The following is a 20463-nucleotide window of genomic DNA, read 5'->3' on the forward strand; positions in this document are numbered from 1 at the left end:
TCTTTGGTGTATAGCACAAACAAAAAATGAATTGGCCTTGCTGTTCCAGTAGTTTCGGAGGGGACTGTATGTAGCTAACGTAGCTAAAGACAACAACTAGAACTATCAGCGAGCATACTGACATTGGTATAGTAATACTGTGTTAATATCTTTAATATCTTTAACAGGTGCATTTTTGCAATGGAAAGCAGCCGTTCAAATTGGTTTACTTTTCCTTCTTCGTCTTAACGTCTTAACGGAGTTACAAAATCAATGACGTTTGAGAGAAAGCCCACACCTGAAGCCCAACCTTCTTAGTTAACCTTCCGATACATTCCCATTTCTGTTTCTCCACGACTGACACATGACGAGAGAGCACTCATCACCTCCACATCTTCTCCCATCTATTCAACAACACCTACAGTACCCAAGAGTCTTTAATGGGAGATCTGGCTATGTAGTGAGAAACAGAAGCAGCAGGTCATGACCAGAGCTTTCGGTGAGGCAGGACGAGACACTTGACTTCTACTACAGGCTGCAACTATCCAATGAATTTTTAGAGCGAGCCTGCAATAGGCAGTTGAGTCATCCAGCACACAGTCTAGCAGCTCGTTTTGAGAATATTTGATGTAACTTTGTTCAGTTGTGTTTGATACAGCGAGTGTTTTTCCCCCCAAAGAGCTAATATCATTAACCAGGGTTGCCAGGTCCATCCAAACAACAAGAAACCAAGACCTGAAATTCTCCCAAAATAATTTGGTCATTGGAAAAGTGAGACCTATTTTTTTTTATTATTATTTCTTTTTCTCAGCCTAATCTGTATTTCTGATGTATGGCAATGATCCACTCCATTATTTCATCATTACGTCAAGAGCTGCGCACGCAGACACGCGCAGAAGACCGTAGTCTTCTATTTTAAACTAGCCCAATCAGGTGTAAGAATAGAGATCCTGGCAACCCTGTCATTAATTGTCCTGTCTGTTGATCCTTCTCTACTGAACATGTTCATAGAATGGGTATGGGGAAGTATACTATAGTTACTTTCTTAATTATTTACACTCATTAGCCAATTGATCAGATACTATATGTGTTCCTACTAACTGTATCTCATCCACCTGTGAAAAGGGACCACTAAAGGACCACCGCTGACCTGATATCATTTGGGTTATGGGCCATCCTCAGCACAGCAGTAACACTGACATGATGGTGGTACGAGTGTATGAGGCTCAGCAGTATTTTTACTGGCCACTTTAATAGACACACCCACCTTGTACAGCTCCTAGATTTTACATACATATTTGTGTTAAATGTCCTTCACCTTTTATTAAGTGCCTCAGAGATTGCAATCAGTGCAACACATACTACCGTGTCAGTATGCTGAATGAGCACCATCTAAATGATATCTTGTCATCTCATCATAGGGGGATACATTCCGTAATCGTGTAGCACCTACTGTATATAGTAGGTTATCAAATTCAATTTAAGTAACTGCTTTATCCTGAGCAGGATCATTGTAGAGCCTAGTAAGGCAGGAATCCACCTTGAATGAAAAGCACACACATTCACACCTAGGGCAATATAGTGTAGCCAATACACCTTCTGCCATGTTTTTGGGAGGTGGCAGGAAACCAAAGAACTGAGAGGAAACCCACACGGGCACGAGAACACGCACAGGATTTCGCGCTTGCAGGAACGACCACGAAATCAAGCGAACGTCGCAATATTCTGAGTAGATTTTTTCCAATTTTTCGAAATTACCGCAAATTTTCCGCAGATTTGGGCCGAGACGCGTCAAGTGACGTCATCGCGATGCACGTTCAGCCAAAGCCTCGAACATGAGTGCGGCTAAAAGGTCTCGTTTACCAACAGACGTCGCTGTGAAAGACCGTGCAAAACTATTTCGCGCCAATTCAAGTAGTTTTCCACAAAAAAAAAAAAGCACAAAAAACTCCACCAATGGAGTTGGATGTGAATTGGAAATCACCCGCTGCTGCTGAGGATGGCCGCATTGAGGATGGTCCGCCTGAAGATCGTTGCGGTTACCGAGGACGGTACCACTTAAAAAACATGAAGATGGCTTTGGACCATAATGCTTACGCTGTGATGGGTTAGGACTACGATTGAGTTTTGCACTCAAGTCTCCTTCAGTGAACAGTGGATAAGTTCAACCAAAACAGACTTCATGTGAAGACTCTTGAGTCTGGTTTCTCTCAAGGTTCCTTCTTCGTAGCGTCTCAGGGAGTTTTTCCTCGCCACCGTCGCCTCTGGCTTACTCGTTATGCATAAATTCATACATTTAAACGATATGTTTAAATCCATTGTTAAAAGTGCTATACAAATAAAATGTCATTGAACTGAACAAACTGCGTTGCACATTTTGAGAAAAGTTGCAGCAAAATAAAATATTTCTGGCCACGACAATCACACACACACAAAAACTCTGCGAAATAATGTACGGACCGAACAGGGACGCTGGTGCTGTGAGGCGGCAACCCACTCTACCGACTACACCACCATGCCACCCACCTATATAGTAGGTGTAGCTGATAAAAGGGTCACAGTGTGTATACTTTTATAAAAATATATAAAAAAAGAAACTATTACATAATTTAATTTCCCCTTTTGCCGCAGGGTAAAAGCTTGTGAACAATACCCCGCCTCCGCACACACACACACACACACACACACACACACATTTGCTATCCACTTTTTAACGTACAGAGAAAGTGTTAGGACCAGCAAAAATAAAAACTTAAGATGAACCCTTTAAAGCCCCCAGATGTTCATAAATGGCTCTGGGTCTAAAGCTGTTACATAACGCAGGTGAACGCAAGGTCGATGGAGGTTGCAGTGTGCATGCGCAACCGTCAGAGGGCGCCAAGAATCCGCACCCACCACACCAAGCGAGTCATTCTCAATTCACACACTGCCTCCTTCCCCAAACCGCCCCCCTTTCCCTGTCTCCCTCTTCTCTCTCTCTTTCTCTCCCTCCCTCTCTCTCTCTCTCTCGTCCTCCTCTAAGTCTGAGTCGACTCGAGTAGAGCATCACCGCGCTTTTCTACACACACACACACACACACACACACTCTCTCTCTCTCTCTCTCTCTCTCTGTGCTGTCAGCTCGCGCAGCGTTGCGGGAGATGATGGTTAGGATGATGTTGGCAGCGCGAGCAGAATAACCATTGCTGCTGGATACGCGGTGCACATCTGCGGTTCGCGCGACGCGTCTTTTCGCACCGATCCAAGCGACGTTGAGGGTCACAGCTGGGCGACCAAAAAAAACCTCAAGCTGAAGTGTTTCCAGTCTCACACGGAGGAGAGTCTTTTGGCCACAGGAATAATTAAAAAGAAGAAGAAGAAGAAGAAGAAGAAGAGGAAAAGAACAACAACAACAAAAAACTGCTTCAAGGTTCATTGCGCGCGGCTTGACACGCGAGCAAGCCCCGGCTGTGGTTTCTAAGATGTGGTAAGACTTTTGTTCCTTTGGTGATCCTGAGCGTTAATATCCGAATGCGTCTGCAAACTAGTCAGATTAGTCAGGTGGAGGAGTCGTGGATGATGCATGCGTTGCAATGGGGCATTTGCGGTTGGAGAACTGGTGGCGGAATTGCGCGCGTGTGCGTGCGAGCGTGCGTGAGCGCGCGTGTGCGCGCGTGGATAGAGGGAGGCATTTGACACAGGCTGCTTCACTGTGTGTCGTGCGCGGTGTTTTAATGGGCGTCGTTCTGCGCGTGTGTATGTGCGTGCGCGCGCGCGCGCGTGTATAGTCCAGGGCGCGAGCGCGTGTTTGCGTGCGCAGCTCTTGACGTAATGATGAAATGATATGCTTAATTTGTTTATCAGAGGGAAGGCGCTCATAGCGTGGCGTTAATTTATGGCGCACCGCTGATGGCCACCGCAGCTTCAGTCGTTCACATGAGGAGATTTCCAGCGCCTCGTTTCGACTTCTCTCTCACACACACACACTCACACACGCGCACTCTCTCATTCCCCCTCTCCCTCTCTCTCTTTCTCCATATACACTAGTCTATATAGAGTGTGTTGTTATTAGCACTTCAGCATTTAAACACAATAAAAGCACCATGACTTCCGCATATGGACGTTATAGAACGAGTCACGTGACCCAATTCTATTCTCTCATTCCCTCTCAAACAGACCCTACAGCATGACCTTGATTTAACGGGCAAATAATGACATGCCTGATACTTGTTTCTTCGCCTGTAAAGACATTTTATTGCATTATGTGGTCGTTCCCCAGCTTTTTATGTGCCATGGCCACAGTACTTTCCCTCTTGTTTACCTCAGTGACCCATATAGAGGAGGAGAGAGGAGGAGAGGAGGCGCAGTCTCTGTTTGTCACGGCACTATGTCGTTTTCACAGAAAGAAAGAGAGACAGAAAATAATAAAGAGATTAGCTTCTGGGTGGCCTGGACACTGGCCTGGACACTGGCCTGTACCTGGACTAGTCCAGTGTTATTAACGCCAGACCAGGCTATACAATGACTCGGTTTGTTTTCCTGATTGAAACCCGGAAATCATGCAGGACGTAGCAATGTGCTATAGCCTTGGATGAATTAAAACACAGCAGTCTGATTAGCACATACAGTTTAATTACAGTGATAATTAGCCGAAGTATTACAGTGTTCAATGAACACCTACAGTGTTGGATTAACTAACAGGCCTACAGTACCGTGTGCTATTACATATTCCATTGTCTTAAATTAACCTTTTTTTTTTTTTTTTTTAATGAATACCAAGTGCTTAAATAGCCTTGTGGGTCATCTTGAACGAACACATACTGTGTAGTATTGAATGAACACCTGTAAGGTTTGCATACCATTTACCTCACTGAATTAACCTGTGTTGAACGGATGTGTTGTGATCTATAATGTAAACAATACCTAGTGTCGAACTAACAATACTTTTACATAAAGTACATAACGTGTCGAATAAACACCTGTACTGTTATCAACTGGCGTAAATAGTATTCCGGATTATGAGGTAGTGTGTCCCAAACGCTAGTCTGTTGAAACGAGTATCCCAAAGGTACCTGGAAATGTGAAAATGAGATATGGGAAAATAACTCAAGGGAATGATGAATTAAACTATATAGCAAAGATTCTAGACAGAATCATGTTTACGGTCACACTGTTCTCTTCCGTTGCACGACGTGCTAGTGTTTCGCACTTGCACGCTCAAAAGTACGTACTTTCTTCACAAAAAAGAATTCATACTTCTAGGACGTAGTGCATAGTATAAGTATGCCAATCGGTATGGGATGCAGGGATATACTATGTTGTGTTATCATGTACTGGAACTGATCTAACTCTTATTTTTTATAAGGGTTAAATCAAGACTTTTAGTGCACCTAGTACTTTAATATACAAGTCAATACAAAATTCAACGCTGTAGGGGTTGAACATTGTATAAAGAAGGGTTTGAGTTTAGTTAGTGAGCTAACTGGCCTCTTAGTCCAATTTCTGTGTTTCACATCCAGTTGTTATCTTGAGCATATTTTAAGACATCTAGAGAAAGTGGACAAGAGGTCAGTCTAAACCGGCTGCTTTGACCTCGAGCAAAATCCATGTGAATCGTGGAACGGTGGCACATTCATCATGTTTCTATTCAGAGAGATGTCTCTGTATATTTTAAACCCAGCATGATGATGGAGAATAATGTGCGTGTTTTTTTTCACAGCCGACAGGATAGTTGTGGCACTAACGCCACCTTTGAGTATTATTCCCTGCATTATAGAATAATATTCCTATGAACTATTAATCAATAATAATATTAATTATCACCATATACGTTATATGAATTACAATTTATGTCTTGGATGAAGGATGTGATGACGCGATGACATATACCATGACAGAGAATATGTGAAATAGGTGAACCATTCACATTATAATGTATATCATTATAATGATGGAGCTCCTCCTCCGACGTCCGGAGGAGCTTGCCAGTGTTAAAAATGATGGCAGATTTTCCACAGATTGACGCCATCAGGACGCGCGTTCATCCAAAGACGCCTCCGGTTCACGCCCGTCGAACATGAGTACACCTAAAAGGTCTCGTTTACCGACAAACATCACTGCGAAAGACCGTGCAAAACGCTTACGCGCGATTGCGGTTTCGCCAATTCGAGTAGCACAAAGAACTCTGGAAGGTGCATCGCAAATCAGAACTCCACGAAATCCCGTACGGACTGATACACAATGACGGGAGAAGAAGTGAAAGTTATTTCCTGGTGCAGCTCATCCTTATTAGATAACTTTTAAAAATAGGTTGAACTTTGCATATACAGTGCGTATATACGGTGCTGTGAAGTACGGAAGAACAGCCGATGATCCGAAATATAAGATAAAAACGACCATGCGTCCATGGATACCATGATATAACAACGACTATGAATTTGGGATGCACTGTATGTGGCTTTGATGTCAGTTTATTGGAAAGCTACATCCTTTTAACTAAAGTTAACCAGCTGAGTTATTTATTTTTGTCCATTATGTGAGAGACTGAGTGAGAGTTTATTTGACTAGACAGTATCATCTGATGTACGTGAGAGCCGTAACGTCCGAAAGTGACACTTTCTCGTTTAGAATCTTGCAGACTGGTTGTTTATCTTGTGGCCCAGTTGTTATAACACGTGTGAGTGTGTTTGAGAGTGAACACGTGTTAAAATATATCCCTGGTCAGGTCGAGTTCAGACACATTGACGGATGTTTTTTTCGAGACTCGTCCGAGCTGCTTGTTTTATTTTCTCAGAGGCCTGCCAAATCAGGGCCAGCCTGTGAACTGGCTCTGACGGGTTCCCGCCTCCAACCTTTCCCGACCTCATGATGGATCTCTTGGTATTTCCTGGTTCCGCATGTAAGGGCTCCGTTTACTATTCGGAACAATACACGTCTACTTCGTTTCTACTAGAACGTCGGCCATTTTGAGAAACAATGCAAAAGCTGGGCTATAACACAGAATCTAACGAGACGTCTCGACCGTTATTATTTTTGAAGTGTGGCGTCGCTGGCGGAGGAAAACCGTGCGTGCTACCCATAATGCACTGCAAGCGTCCGTCAGGTTAAAGACCGAGATAGGGCCGCATGTTAAACCTAACAAATTCGACTCTAATTGCAAATGAGATGCAAAACACTTGTAGATAAAGGCACTGAAATGGAAATATACAGTAGATCATCAGCATTGACCGAGGGACGAGGAAGTATTTTAGATTAGGAACTTATCGCTTAAATAACCGCAGCTTTGTGAGGAAAATAGAAACATGTATTCAACTGTTAGCGAACAGCGTCAACGTAACAGACGGTCTTTGGTTTATCGGTTATAAGAAGTACTATTTCCTAAATGAGCTGTTTGAATGTTTATATTTTCTTAAAGAAAATTGCGTATTGAGGCTCAATTTCGTCGCGGACCAAATTGCGCCTTCCGTGAGGAATATGCCTAATGATTGCACTTCATGTGTGTGTGCCCATATTAAATGGAGTTGTCATGTAGCAGGGCTGCTAAGTGCTTGCTCGACTTGTTTAGCGAATTCTCACAGTACTGAAATAGTGTTTCACATGAATATTGTAACCACATCTTTTACCTCTCTCTCACTCTGACTCCATCTCTCTTGAGCACTTAGAGCTATCGAGTCGGTATATGTTAGGAGAGACGCAGCAGAAAACCTCTGTGTGTGTGTGTGCGTGTGTGTGTGTGTGTGTGTGTTTATTACCAGACAATAGATCTCTGAGTGTGATCTGTTCACAATGGTGTTGCACTTGGCCACCTAAAAGGTCTTTGATTATTTTGGTTCTAATAGAAGTTGAGTACAATGATGCTACATGTGAATGCACATCAGTTTTGTGTGTGTGTGTGTGTGTGTGAGAGAGAGAGTGAGAGAGAGAGGGGGGGGAGAATGTGACTCCTGTTGTGCGGGATCAAAAAGGACAATTTGAACGTGTTTTTTTTTTTTTCTCTCTTTCAAGGACGAGGAAGGATTTTCAGCAGATGAAAATGTTTTCATCTTATATTAATGTTAAGGTTGATTTTATTCATTGGGAAGACTTGTAGTAGTAAGACTAATTCAAATGACAGGTTTATATGAACACACTCGTTCTAATGGCTTGTACAGCGCACAGTCCACATAGACTAAACCGAAGAATAAACCTTTCTATAAGGACATGTCGATTTAAAATTCACGGAAGGAAGTCTCCACTTCGTCAGCACAGTTAGAAGGTTTTCCACCACCGGAAAGTCTTCAGAACGGTGCGTCCTGGTTTCTTGGTTTTTTGTGGACGTTCCTACAAAATTAAAAACTACAAATGAATAAAAACGGCGAAGTATCCTTCTTTCATCAACAAATACATTTACGCGTCGACAGATTGCTGTGGTTTGACGGGAATAAAACAATTCACGACGTGCTGTTATTAGAAAATAATCATCTTCGTGTCAGGTCTCATCGCACCAACCCATCGTTGATCGTTTTCCTATAACAGCATGCCCCCAAGTGTTTTATTCTATTCTTACCTATACTTGAATAAAAGGTACTGTGATAGAGTCATTGTTTAAGGTGAAAAAGTGAACCAGTGCTGTTTTTCCCCCCCTTTTTTTTTTGTATTTAAAAAACTCCTCCCATATGATCAATGACGCCATGTTTTTCATTGTTGATTTTCCTCGTCCGAATTGAATCCCATCGGCCATTTTGATCTTTAATCAAAACGGACAGCAAAGCTCATTCTTCGTGTACTGGATTGAATTAAAGCAAATTCGCTGGAATTGAGCAGCTGCGTGTATGGACTCGAGTTGAGGAAATAAAGCACCTCTGTGATTGATTGATCACACTGAGGTTTGATTGCTCGACAGATCGATGGCTCCTTCCTGGCTCGGACACTGCACTGGAGTCAGGGGCAGTGGTCTTTTTTTCCGTGTTTTTTTTTTTTTTTTTTTTTTTAAAGGGTAATGAATGGAACAGGAAGGCATGTCCTCAGCTGCCATTTTTATTTAAAGCCAAATAACGTGGGCTATTTTTTGAAAGGCAGGAAAACGGCCTGTTATATTTAGGATGGTAACCTTGTTTCTAGAATCATTAGGCACTTTTGATTTTTTTAATTTTTTTCAAATAAACCAAGCGGACTATGGTTGAATTCTCTCTCTTTGATTTATTATAATGAGTAATGAGTCTTTATTGATCACGTATACATTACAGCACAGTGAAATTCTTTGGTTCGCACACCCCAGCATGTCAGGAAGTTGGGGTCAGAGTGCAGGGTCAGCCATGATACAGCGCCCCCGGAGCTCTGGGGCCCAACAGTGGCGCATTGGCAGTGCTGGGGAACCCCCGACCTTCCGATCAGTAACCCAAAGCCTTAACCGCTAAGCCACCTCTGCCGTTATAGAACTGCTTAGGTTCAGTTGTCAAGGACTAAGTGTGTGTACTCTCTTGCCATTGTACAAAGTAGGGTCCGAATGTACGAGTCTATGACCAAGTGAGAACTGAAGCACATAAGAAATCAGAAATCCTCGCTTCAATCCGTAATATGACTTCCATTTGAGCTGTTCACCCGTTACGCGCTTCGTTTTCGAAATGTCTCGCGACCTCATTTATTTCATTAGCGTTAATCGTTGTTTCATAATGACTACCGCCTGATAGTGATTCAGTTAGTATGGATTTCTGTTTATCATGCAAGGAATAAAAAACGGGGCATGCTGGGATAGAAAAATAACCAACAAAGAGGAGGTGCCGACGCGGCCAGACCAAAATTAGTTCGGTTATAATTCCATTAGCTAACCAAAGTGTTGCTAGGCAACACATCAGTTGTTTCCAGGCTCGCTTATCTCAGTACTCCTCAGTATTTGTAGAAATCAGTATTCCTGATCAACGTGCTTGAGACCGTTTCCTCCCTCGTCCTTATCTGATGGTGTAATGTGATTTTCAGAGATGTATACATATTTGTGAATTTTGTGTAATCGACCAATTATACACACTCTGGACTGATATACAGGATACTGTATAATGCAGTGTGGGAACAAGTAAAGCCTTTGAAGAGATGAGAACATGGCTTGGTTGAATTGATGGTGGGAGGCAGTTCGTTGCCCAATAGCCTAATTATTGTGACAATTTCCAATTAAATATTACAGTCGGGACGTAAAATTTGGTTGCTGTTCAATGGGAGCTCTCAGTATGCGGTGCAAAGAGGTGTGGATGCAACTGAAGGAGGTCATTATTAGGCTGAACAAACAAAACAGACCCATCAGAGAGATAGGAGAAACTTTAGGAGTGGCCCAAATCAACAATCTGGTACATTCTTAGAAAGAAGGAATGCACTGGCGAGGTCAGCGACACCGAAAGGCCTGGAAGATCACGGAAAGACTGCTAAAGTGGATGATCGCAGAATTCTTTCCTCGGTGAAGAAAAACCCCGTCGGAACATCTAGCCGAGTCAAGAACACCCTGGAGGAGGGAGGGGTGTCACTGTCAAAGTCTACAGTCAAGACACGGCTTCGTGATGCCTCAAGATGCAAACCACTGGTGACGCTCAAGAACGGAAAGGCCAGAAAAAAAACCTGTAAAAAAACAAAAAAAACAAAACCTGACCTGACTGATGAATATTTACACTGCCCACCATTAATACTGGCACCCTTGATAAATATGAGCAAAGAAGGCTGTGAAAATCATCTTTATTGTCGAACCTTTTGATCTTTTGTTAAAAGAATTCACAGAAATACTCTGCTCTGATGAATATCAAAGAGTTGCAAACACAACACAGGTTTATCAAAAAAATATCTTTGTTAAATATAGGTGTGCAACAATTATTGGCACCCTTTTAGTCAGTACTTTGTGCTGCCTCACTTTGCCAAGATAACAGCTCGGAGTCTTCTCCTATAACGCCTGATGAGGTTGGAGAATACATGGCGAGGGATCTGAGAGCGTTCCTCCATACTGAATCTCTCCAGATCCTTCACATTTCGAGGTCCATGCTGGTGGACTCTCCTCTTCAGTTCACCCCACAGGTTTTCTATGGGGTTCAGGTCAGGGGACTGGGATGGTCAGGGCAGGAGCTTGATTTTGTGGTCAGTAAACCATTTTTGTGTTGATTTTGATGATGTTTTGGATCACTGTCCTGCTGGAAGATCCAACCACGGCCCATTTGAAGCTTTCCGGCAGAGGCGGTCAGGTTTTCATTTAATATTTGTTGATATTTGATAGAGTCCATGATGCCATGTATCCTAACAAAATGTCCAGATCCTCTGGCAGAAAAACATTAAAGAGTCACCACCATATTTAACCGTAGGCATGAGGTACTTTTCCATACGGCTACCTCTCTGTGTGCACCAAAACCACCTCTGGGGGTTATTGCCAAAAAGCTCAATTTTGGTTTCATCTGACCATAGAACCCGATCCCATTTAAAGTTCCAGTAGTGTCTGCACACTGAACACATTCGACTTTGTTTTTGGACGAGAGTAGAGGCTTTTTTCTTGAATCCCTTCCAAACAACTTCAGAATTTTGGACCTGACTGTGTATATACAGTATGAGGAAAGCAAAATTTGGGAAGTATTCTACTAGTTTGATGGAATCAGCAGTTCAGTGTAAAGTACATAATGTTCACAGCCTGTTTTATTGGCTTGTCAATGTACCATTTATTCTCTCGTGAAGTAAGGTGAGTACTTTTAGCCATCTTTTACCTTTAGATATGTTCACCTTGAACTCCACTGATACAATAGCGAGTAGTTTATTATACAGCAGAATCCGGTTTCGTACAAAATAAATAAATAAATGAAAATAATTCTCCATTTTTCCATTTTGTTAGGCATAAAATATATGTATCACTTATCGAATAGTTTCTTTTTCACAGATTGTTTATCACAAAAATGGCTTCCAGTACCATGATATGATATCTCTGCCATATCATCCACGCCTAGTTGAAATTATGCTTTAAAGTACGACTTAAACACAGTGCACCATTTGTACCTGCGTTGCCAGATTGTGTCCACAAAGTGTCGATTACAATATTTTTAAATTGTGGTTGTCTGAAAACAAATGACCTGATGCTGGTAGATATAACTGAATTCAGATATAATTATGCTGGTAGATATTCCTGAATTCAGATATAATTTGGATGGTAGATATACCTGAATTCAGATATAATTTGGATGGTAGATATACCTGAATTCAGATATAATTTGGATGGTAGATATACCCGAATTCAGATATAATTATGCTGGTAGATATTCCTGAATTCAGATATAATTTGGATGGTAGATATACCCGAATTCAGATATAATTTGGATGGTAGATATACCTGAATTCAGATATAATTATGCTGGTAGATATACCTGAATTCAGATATAATTTGGCTGGTAGATATACCTGAATTCAGATATAATTATGCTGGTAGATATTCCTGAATTCAGATATAATTATGCTGGTAGATATTCCTGAATTCAGATATAATTTGGATGGTAGATATACCTGAATTCAGATATAATTTGGATGGTAGATATACCTGAATTCAGATATAATTATGCTGGTAGATATACCTGAATTCAGATATAATTATGCTGGTAGATATACCTGAATTCAGATATAATTATGCTGGTAGATATTCCTGAATTCAGATATAATTTGGATGGTAGATATACCTGAATTCAGATATAATTATGCTGGTAGATATTCCTGAATTCAGATATAATTATGCTGGTAGATATACCCGAATTCAGATATAATTTGGATGGTAGATATACCCGAATTCAGATATAATTTGGATGGTAGATATACCTGAATTCAGATATAATTATGCTGGTAGATATACCCGAATTCAGATATAATTTGGATGGTAGATATACCTGAATTCAGATATAATTATGCTGGTAGATATACCTGAATTCAGATATAATTTGGATGGTAGATATACCTGAATTCAGATATAATTTGGATGGTAGATATTCCTGAATTCAGATATAATTGGCAACATTTTGATGTAGTTGTTGTTGACCAGGAAAGGGTTTAAGTGCTGAGATTCTGTCAATCGTGATTTCTCCGTAAACAGCTCCTCTTTCAGAACTTTGTCGGTTTGAATTAAAGACATACTGAGTAATCCATGGCAGCCTGGTGTGTACATTTTAAATGTGGGCTCTATTAAATTATCATCAAAAGGAATGCTAGCAGATAATGCAAATGAGTCTCTTACAGACGTTACTCATTCTGCCATGCTTTTTCATTATCATTAGTATTTTTATCCGTTTTTGCCAGTTTGTCCTCCTGTTCCTGATCGTCATTAGCGCAATATCTTAAGAAGGAGTATCTAAATCTGCGTCGAATCCGTATGGAATTTTATCGTTTCAACCAGCAGGTGAACGGATCCGATTTTGGAATCGATCCAGACAGGGTCAAGTCGAATGTCAGAAATGCTTTTTCGTCAGTATCTTCCATCATGTTTGAAGTATATTTTAAAGGGTATTTCTGGCATAAAAATGAGTAACAAGAAGGACTTATTTTTTTTGTAGACGAGCGGTGCTTTATCCACACTGCACTGTATATTATACATGGCTATTTGTTATTTTGTTGTTGTCATGCTATTGTGGCCCTTACTATTAGTAATACTCAGACATGGTTGAACTTTAACCCATGCATTATGTACTGTACGATAGCGTGATAATTAGCATTTGCTACCCGATTTAAAAAAAAAAAAAAAAAAAACAGCATTAAATTGAATTTGCTTAATCCTGCAGATAGCTTGTTTCAAATCTGTGTTAGAAACATGTTCTCGATAGTGGACTCAGAGTTTTGGACTAAACTGTACGTGTATTCATATTTGAGTGCTGATTTTGGCATCACTTATTGAGCAGGAGAAAACACCGAAGTAAGGAAATTAATTTAAAGTTTGTAGGCAGTTTCCGATGGTGTGTACGTGTGTGTGTGTGTGTGTGTGTGTGTGTGAGTGTGGCGTGTCGGCGTTGCTGAGGTGATGGAACACAGGATTGTATTCTGTAGTTAATGTAGAACTGTCACTAAGCAATAAGCTGTGGATCTGATGCTCCTTGGAGACTCGTGTAGAGAGAGAAGCAGTTTCACTCTCTTTCTGCTCATCTGATTCGTTCTCTCTCTCTCTCTCTCTCTCTCTCATCCTTTTTCTTTCTCCCTTGCCATTTCTTTAGCGCTGGTGCCATCTGTTATCTCTGTGTCTGAGCTTTGTAAAAGAGCGCCTGTCTGTCTCGAACATTCCACTCAGACACATACACAATGAATGGGGGGTTTTTTTTTTTGTCTTGTGTTTTTTTTTTTGTTTTTTTCATGGCGCAAAAATGGGAATGAAAATATACAGACAAGGCAACATACATACAATATATATATATATATATATATATATATATATATATATATATATATATATATACACCATACTTATTAATATATAATAAATGATAGATTATAGCTCAGAGATCAGTGAATAAATAGTGTAATAATAAATAGATATAAATTACTTACATACTGTAGATGTTGACGGAATGTTACTGAATTATGCTTTACTGGAGTAAATATGCGAAGCGGCTTTTTAGAGAATAAACATACACGGCGAAAAATCTGAGAAAATCACTTAATGATGATAAAGCAATTGGAGGCCGAGAGTTATGTTTTAACAAGTTAGGAATTTGAATAAATATCTATTATTATTTTATTAATATATTATATTGATATATTATATATATCAATATAATATATTAATATTATTAATAATTAATAATATATATAATACATATCATATATTTATTATATATAATATAATATATTTATTAATATATTTATTATTAATATAATATTATTTATTAAATATTTGAATAAACTGCACCTCTATCTACAAAACAAAGAAATACGTATATATATATATATATATATATTATACACACACACACATAAAAATATATAAATACGTATATTCTGTATATTGGAAGGTATTAGAGAATATCTTCATATAGTGTACGTAAAATATAGAAAGGAAAATGTGAATTTTTTTGAACGGATCTCTTTGTAATCATTTTCCCGTGTAGCATAAAACCCTTGCCTGTTTTTGTTACCTTTGATAATAAAGCAACTTATGTAAGACCTAACATGTGAAACCTTCCCGCCTCACAGCTCCAAGGTCCCTGTTTCCACCTCGACCCCGTCCAGGATACAGCATCGACTGAATAACGAATGAGTTTAATACCCTAATCGTCTCCGGTATAAATCCACTTACACATTTCTTGCGCGGTATCGGCGCAAAATAACCAGCTGGACGTAACCACGATGTGTGCCACCGAAATGTATGTTTAGGGCTATAAATGCGCTCATTCGATCGCAGCATCAGTTATACACGTATGACACTGTTAATTGATTGGCGCACTAAAAGGTTTCGTGAGTGCTCTGCGCAGCGTATCTTTTTAACCGTGCGCACGATTACTTTACTAGAAAAGCACACTGAATTGTTTTCATGCAACTCTTAACTCTTTCAGCCCTGCCTAAGCTTGGTGCTTCCCGCCGAAGCACTCGTTCCTTATACAAACTAACAGCATGTGCTGGATCAAGTGCTCTTTTATAAGTTGATAAATAATGGCAGTGGAAGCCACATTATAAACTCGATTTGTTCTGATTGATGTGAGTTAGTCTTACGGTCTAATATTATGCAGCAGCGTGCTGGTAATATACCGTTCCCTTGATAGTATTCCGCGATCGATTTTTGCGATCCCCGAAACGAACGCAAAACCAAGCGGACGGCGTAATATTCGGAGGAGCTTGCGCTTCTTCAAAATAACCGCAGATTTTCCCACAGATTCGGGCCAAGACGCGTCACGTGACGTCTTCACGACGCGCATTCAGCCAGAACCTGCTTCGATTCGTGAATATAGCTAACAGGTCTCGTTCAGCAGCAGACATCGCTGCGTGCGAAAGGCCGTGCGAAACGATCCCGCTCCATTGCGATTCCGCCATTTCAAGTAGTTTTCCGCAAAAAAAAACAAAAAAAACAAAAAACGATACAAATTGCATCACAACTCTTTAAATAAGGCTGCAGTAAAATCCAGCGTTTTTCTGGCCAAACAAAATAAAACCCTGTAGAAACCCTGTACGGACTGCGTTTAGATTTTCTATTTGATCGTATCGGCCCTTAAAAAAATTTCCCCCTTCATTTTGAAATTCTTGCTTTTACATTATATTTCACAGCAGTATAATTTACAATATATTTGACTGTCTACCGCGGAGGTGCGTTTATTTATAACACTGTTTTTTTTTTTTTTTTTTATCATACCCCTGCGCTCTTCAGGGTGCCACACTGGTACAGCGGGTAACATTCCCGTCTCACAGCCAGACGGTCCCTGTTTCCACCTTGACCCTGACCAGGATACAGCATTTACTGAATAATGAATGAGTTCATAAACAGCGCTGTTAAATTCCCAAGTCTGAGTGCTCAGAAGTTGTTGATTCATTTTCTTTAACTGCACAACTACGAGTCGTTCCAGCTGCGAGGCAGATTATAGCTATATGTTAATCTGGTCGTTCTAGTACATCGTGGTTGCTATAGTAACGGCCTGTTCGCAAGGAGTGTGAATGAAAGTTCAGGGCGTGCCGTTGTAAAATAAACAAACAAACAAATAAATAAATAATTTCAACGCTGTCGATTATGTTTCTGCAACAGCACATCCCGCCGTACTTTATTCTCTACCTTGTCGTCATGGTTACGCTCATGTTTAGCACGGCAGGATTCCGTGTATTTCCTTCAGGTGTTTCTTACCGCGATGAAAATCACCGCATCGTACAAGGACGTACAGGATTCATGCTATATTTACGACCGTATTACCCATTACTAGAGTTCGTTCAACTTCACATCTTTAAAGGAGATGAAATGAAGTTGCATGAAACATAACACATAAACGTAGGGACGCTGCGAGAAGATTCATTAAAACAGAATCCTTAAGAGGTTCATGCTTACCCTTCAGTAGTTCAGCAAAGCATTGAGGAAATGCTGCTTTCCCCTCGATTTGCTCTTTGAAGTAGGCTCCTGTGTGACTAAAGTCTCCGAGCAAGTTTAAAGGAACAGGCAATACCTCGAAAGAGGATATCATCATATTTCACGCTTAATTATGTGAATTATATTTATTAGTGATCACTAATGGCCGGTATATACAATAAATGATCATTTACATTAGAGATGTATCGTAGTTTAAAAACATCCGATGATCAGGGCTGATTATATTATATCCCGATATATTATATCCTGTCCATCAAAAGAGGGCGGGAAAACATGGATTTCGTGCTGTGTGTAAATCTCTGTAATCTCTGCACCGGTCAAAGTTTACGCCGGAAGTGAGCGGCAGTGAAGCGGGAGTTTCGGCGCCGAGTCGATTTTTTTTTTTCTCCCACGATGCTCGAGTTGAATTAAAGCGCCAGTACACTGTTGCAAGATTTAAATGAAGACGAGTCGAGCAAAAAGTAGATATATATTGCACAGAAAAATATATTTATAGAGTAGTATATTTCATATCCACTCAATGTTAATATATAAAAAGTGTAAATTATATATGAGCAGTTTGACGTTCAGTGATGAAGTAGAAATGCTTGTGTGTGTGGAGAGTGAATGCGAGACTAACAGGAGGGGTTTTTATAATTCAGTCAATGTTAATATGAATTCATAACATTCAATAAGTTCAGAAATCTTACTTTAATCTTCAGAATCGAGTTCACGTGTTCATATTAATTAGAGTCGTGTGTTTTCTGTTGATGAGACCCCAGTTCCTGTGAAACAACTTGTTGAAATGGAGAGAATAAGGTTTTTATTTGCATTTCCTTCAGAATTGTGGAGTTAATTATGATTCATTTAAAAGGCAGAGCTCTCGGTATCGGTCGATATCACTCTGAATAATCGGTTATCGGTATCGGTCGATATCACTCTGAATAATCGGTTATCGGTATCGGCTGAGAAATGCAGTATCGGTGCATCTCTAATTTTAATTGTATATACGTATTTCAGAATTGTACATTATTGGGCAAAGCTGTTTCCTCATTGAGAGACAGAACGGTTAGAGGGAATGGTATAATTCCAGGATATTGATATGTGTTAAGGCGGCCATGATCGTTACAAAAGGACGTAAAGCATCTGCTTCTGCTTCTGCGTCTGCTTTGAATGAAGATGCTTGAACCTCCCCAAACTCTCAGCGAGTACATTTACTCATTCACTCCATTAGCTTCTCTCAGTCCCTCGTTACTCTCCTCTCCTCTGTTAAACAAAAAAAGAAAGAAGTGCATCTTCTTTTGCAATTTTGCCAGTTATAGTCCAAAGCTGGTCTCTCTTTCTCTCTCACTCTCTCGCGCTGTATCTCTCTATAGCTTGTGCATCCAGCCATGACTGTGATGCAGACTGCCCTGAGCCCTATAACACACCCAATTAGAGAGAGAGAGAGAAGGAGGGAGGGAGGAGAGAGGGAGAAAAGAAAATGATGGATCCCTGTTCACGCATCATGAGAGGTACAGATAAGGATCGGGTGCCCGGTGTACTGTTGTTGTTTGTTTTGTTTTTTTCAGGAAGGGAGTGTGAATATAATAAACTGTTAATAGGTCATGACGTAGCTCATTTTGTACTGACAAAAGAACGATCTTCCTCCTCTTTTCGTCTCTCTCATTCTCGCCGGTATTTTCCTTCGCGTACGTCCATTGTGTATGAATTAACCACGCGTACATCCAGTCAGCACAGACACTATACAGTATACACCCATCAGCCATAACATTAAAACCACCGACAGGTGACATTCATTATCTGCTATTGATGCTGTGGGCAATGTTCTGCTGGGAAATCTTGGGATGTACATGTGGGTGTTATTGTCTAACGGCAGTGGTCTCTTTCAGCAGGATAATACGCCCTGCGACACTGCAAGAGATGTTCAGGAACGGTTTGAGGAACATGATAAAGGTGTTGACTCGGCTTCCAGATTCCCCAGATCTCAATCCGATCGAGTGTCTGTGGACAAACAACCTCACAAGAGTTCCTAACCCTAACCCCCTAACCCTAACCCTAACCTCACCTCATAACTTGCAGGACTTACAGGATCTGCTGCTAACGTCTTGGTGCCAGATATCACAGCACACCTTCAGAGTTCTTCTGGAACCCATATTTCGATGAATCAGAGCTGTTTTGGCGGCACAAGGGGAACCTATACAATATTAGGCAGGTGGTTTGAATGTTATGGCTGATGGGTGTATATACTTTATTGCATTTGCTATATAATTTCTTCGAGCCTTCAGGCGTTAGTGGAACCACAACTGAAATTGTGTTGTGGTCCGATGACTTTCTTGGCCATAAACGTCTGCAGAAAAGCAATGCCCTTAAACCCGTTGTGAAACATGGCGGTGGATCAGAGATGCTTTGAGGCTGTTTTATGGCTGGTGGAAGAAGCTTTCGGTGAGATCGATAGCGTCTTGCGATGCGCTACGTGCCGTAAAAACCCGGTTGCCTCTTCCAAGAGGTTCCGACTTGGCTGTACGTTCGTTTTTCAAGCTAGTGATCAGAAACATTCATAGGGTCAGCACAGGGGTCACGATATCAACGATTTACATCGACCGTGTTTACATGTCAACCCTATTAAGTCCACACACACATAAAACTAAAACGCTTACAATTCTACACGGAGAAGTATCCATGCTACCAAGAAGTCCAACTACACAGTCTTAGTCTCAGTCGTTTTAGGTCCATATTCGGGTTGCAGCCGTATTCCGAATACGATTAGGCATTAGAATATTCATGAATACATGGTTGTTGTAAGTACGCCCGAGCTGCCATTCGTAAATACCTAGCCTACAGCTAAGCATCTGTTATACCCACAATTCCTTGCAGACTGAGCATGCGCATATATCTCCTTTCAGTGGGTTTTCTGAATAAGGTGTTTACACGGGGCAAATTTCCGATTAAAACGAGTATTATTCCAGGGCTGGGAATCATTTGGGGAATCTGAATCAGATGAATCGATCGGATCGCGGCGTCTACACACGACTCGATCCCAATTCGAATATTCCGATTAATATCAGAATATCGGTGCGCACGTAAACGTAGTCGCTGCGTTGAAACGTTTCCTCGGGTCAAGGTAGAAGTAGTTCGTCAAGAATATTCGCGTGGGAACGGTGTCCAAGCGTAGCTGTAATCAAACTCCAGAAGAAGGAAACTCATTTGTGAACTCATTTCCTCATCAAGCGGTAGTACACGCGTTCATTTTCAATAATCCGCTTGAAATTTTTTTTTTTAAATAAATAAATAAATAAATCACGGTCTCTTATTCTCTCATCCAGCCAAAGGCTGTGTGAATAGGCTTGATTTAACATCCCATCATTTACGTTTAGCGTCCAATCTAATGCGGTTAGTGCCAGAGCTGACCGTGTGATCTGAATATCCTCAGACCTACTTCGGTAAAACGTTTCATTATGCTGCGAGTAAACAAAAACATGTATAAGACGAGGTGTTTACCTTT

General features: G+C 40.7%; 1 protein-coding gene across 7 annotated transcripts in view; it reads left to right on the forward strand.

Moving 5' to 3' along the window:
- Window positions 1-3015: 3015 nt before the first annotated feature.
- Window positions 3016-20463, forward strand: part of adgrl3.1 (adhesion G protein-coupled receptor L3.1) — a 200821-nt gene continuing 183373 nt past the window's right edge. For 6 of the 7 annotated variants that reach the window (XM_053677481.1, XM_053677482.1, XM_053677485.1 and 3 more), the window contains exon 1: window positions 3017-3446. The gene's annotated coding sequence lies outside the window, so the exon portion shown is untranslated. Of the gene's footprint in view, window positions 3447-20463 lie in introns of all 7 variants that reach the window. The other variant, XM_053677487.1, reaches the window with a different exon arrangement.

This window comes from Ictalurus punctatus, chromosome 29, assembly GCF_001660625.3.
Source record: "Ictalurus punctatus breed USDA103 chromosome 29, Coco_2.0, whole genome shotgun sequence".
NCBI classification, from domain to species: domain Eukaryota; kingdom Metazoa; phylum Chordata; class Actinopteri; order Siluriformes; family Ictaluridae; genus Ictalurus; species Ictalurus punctatus.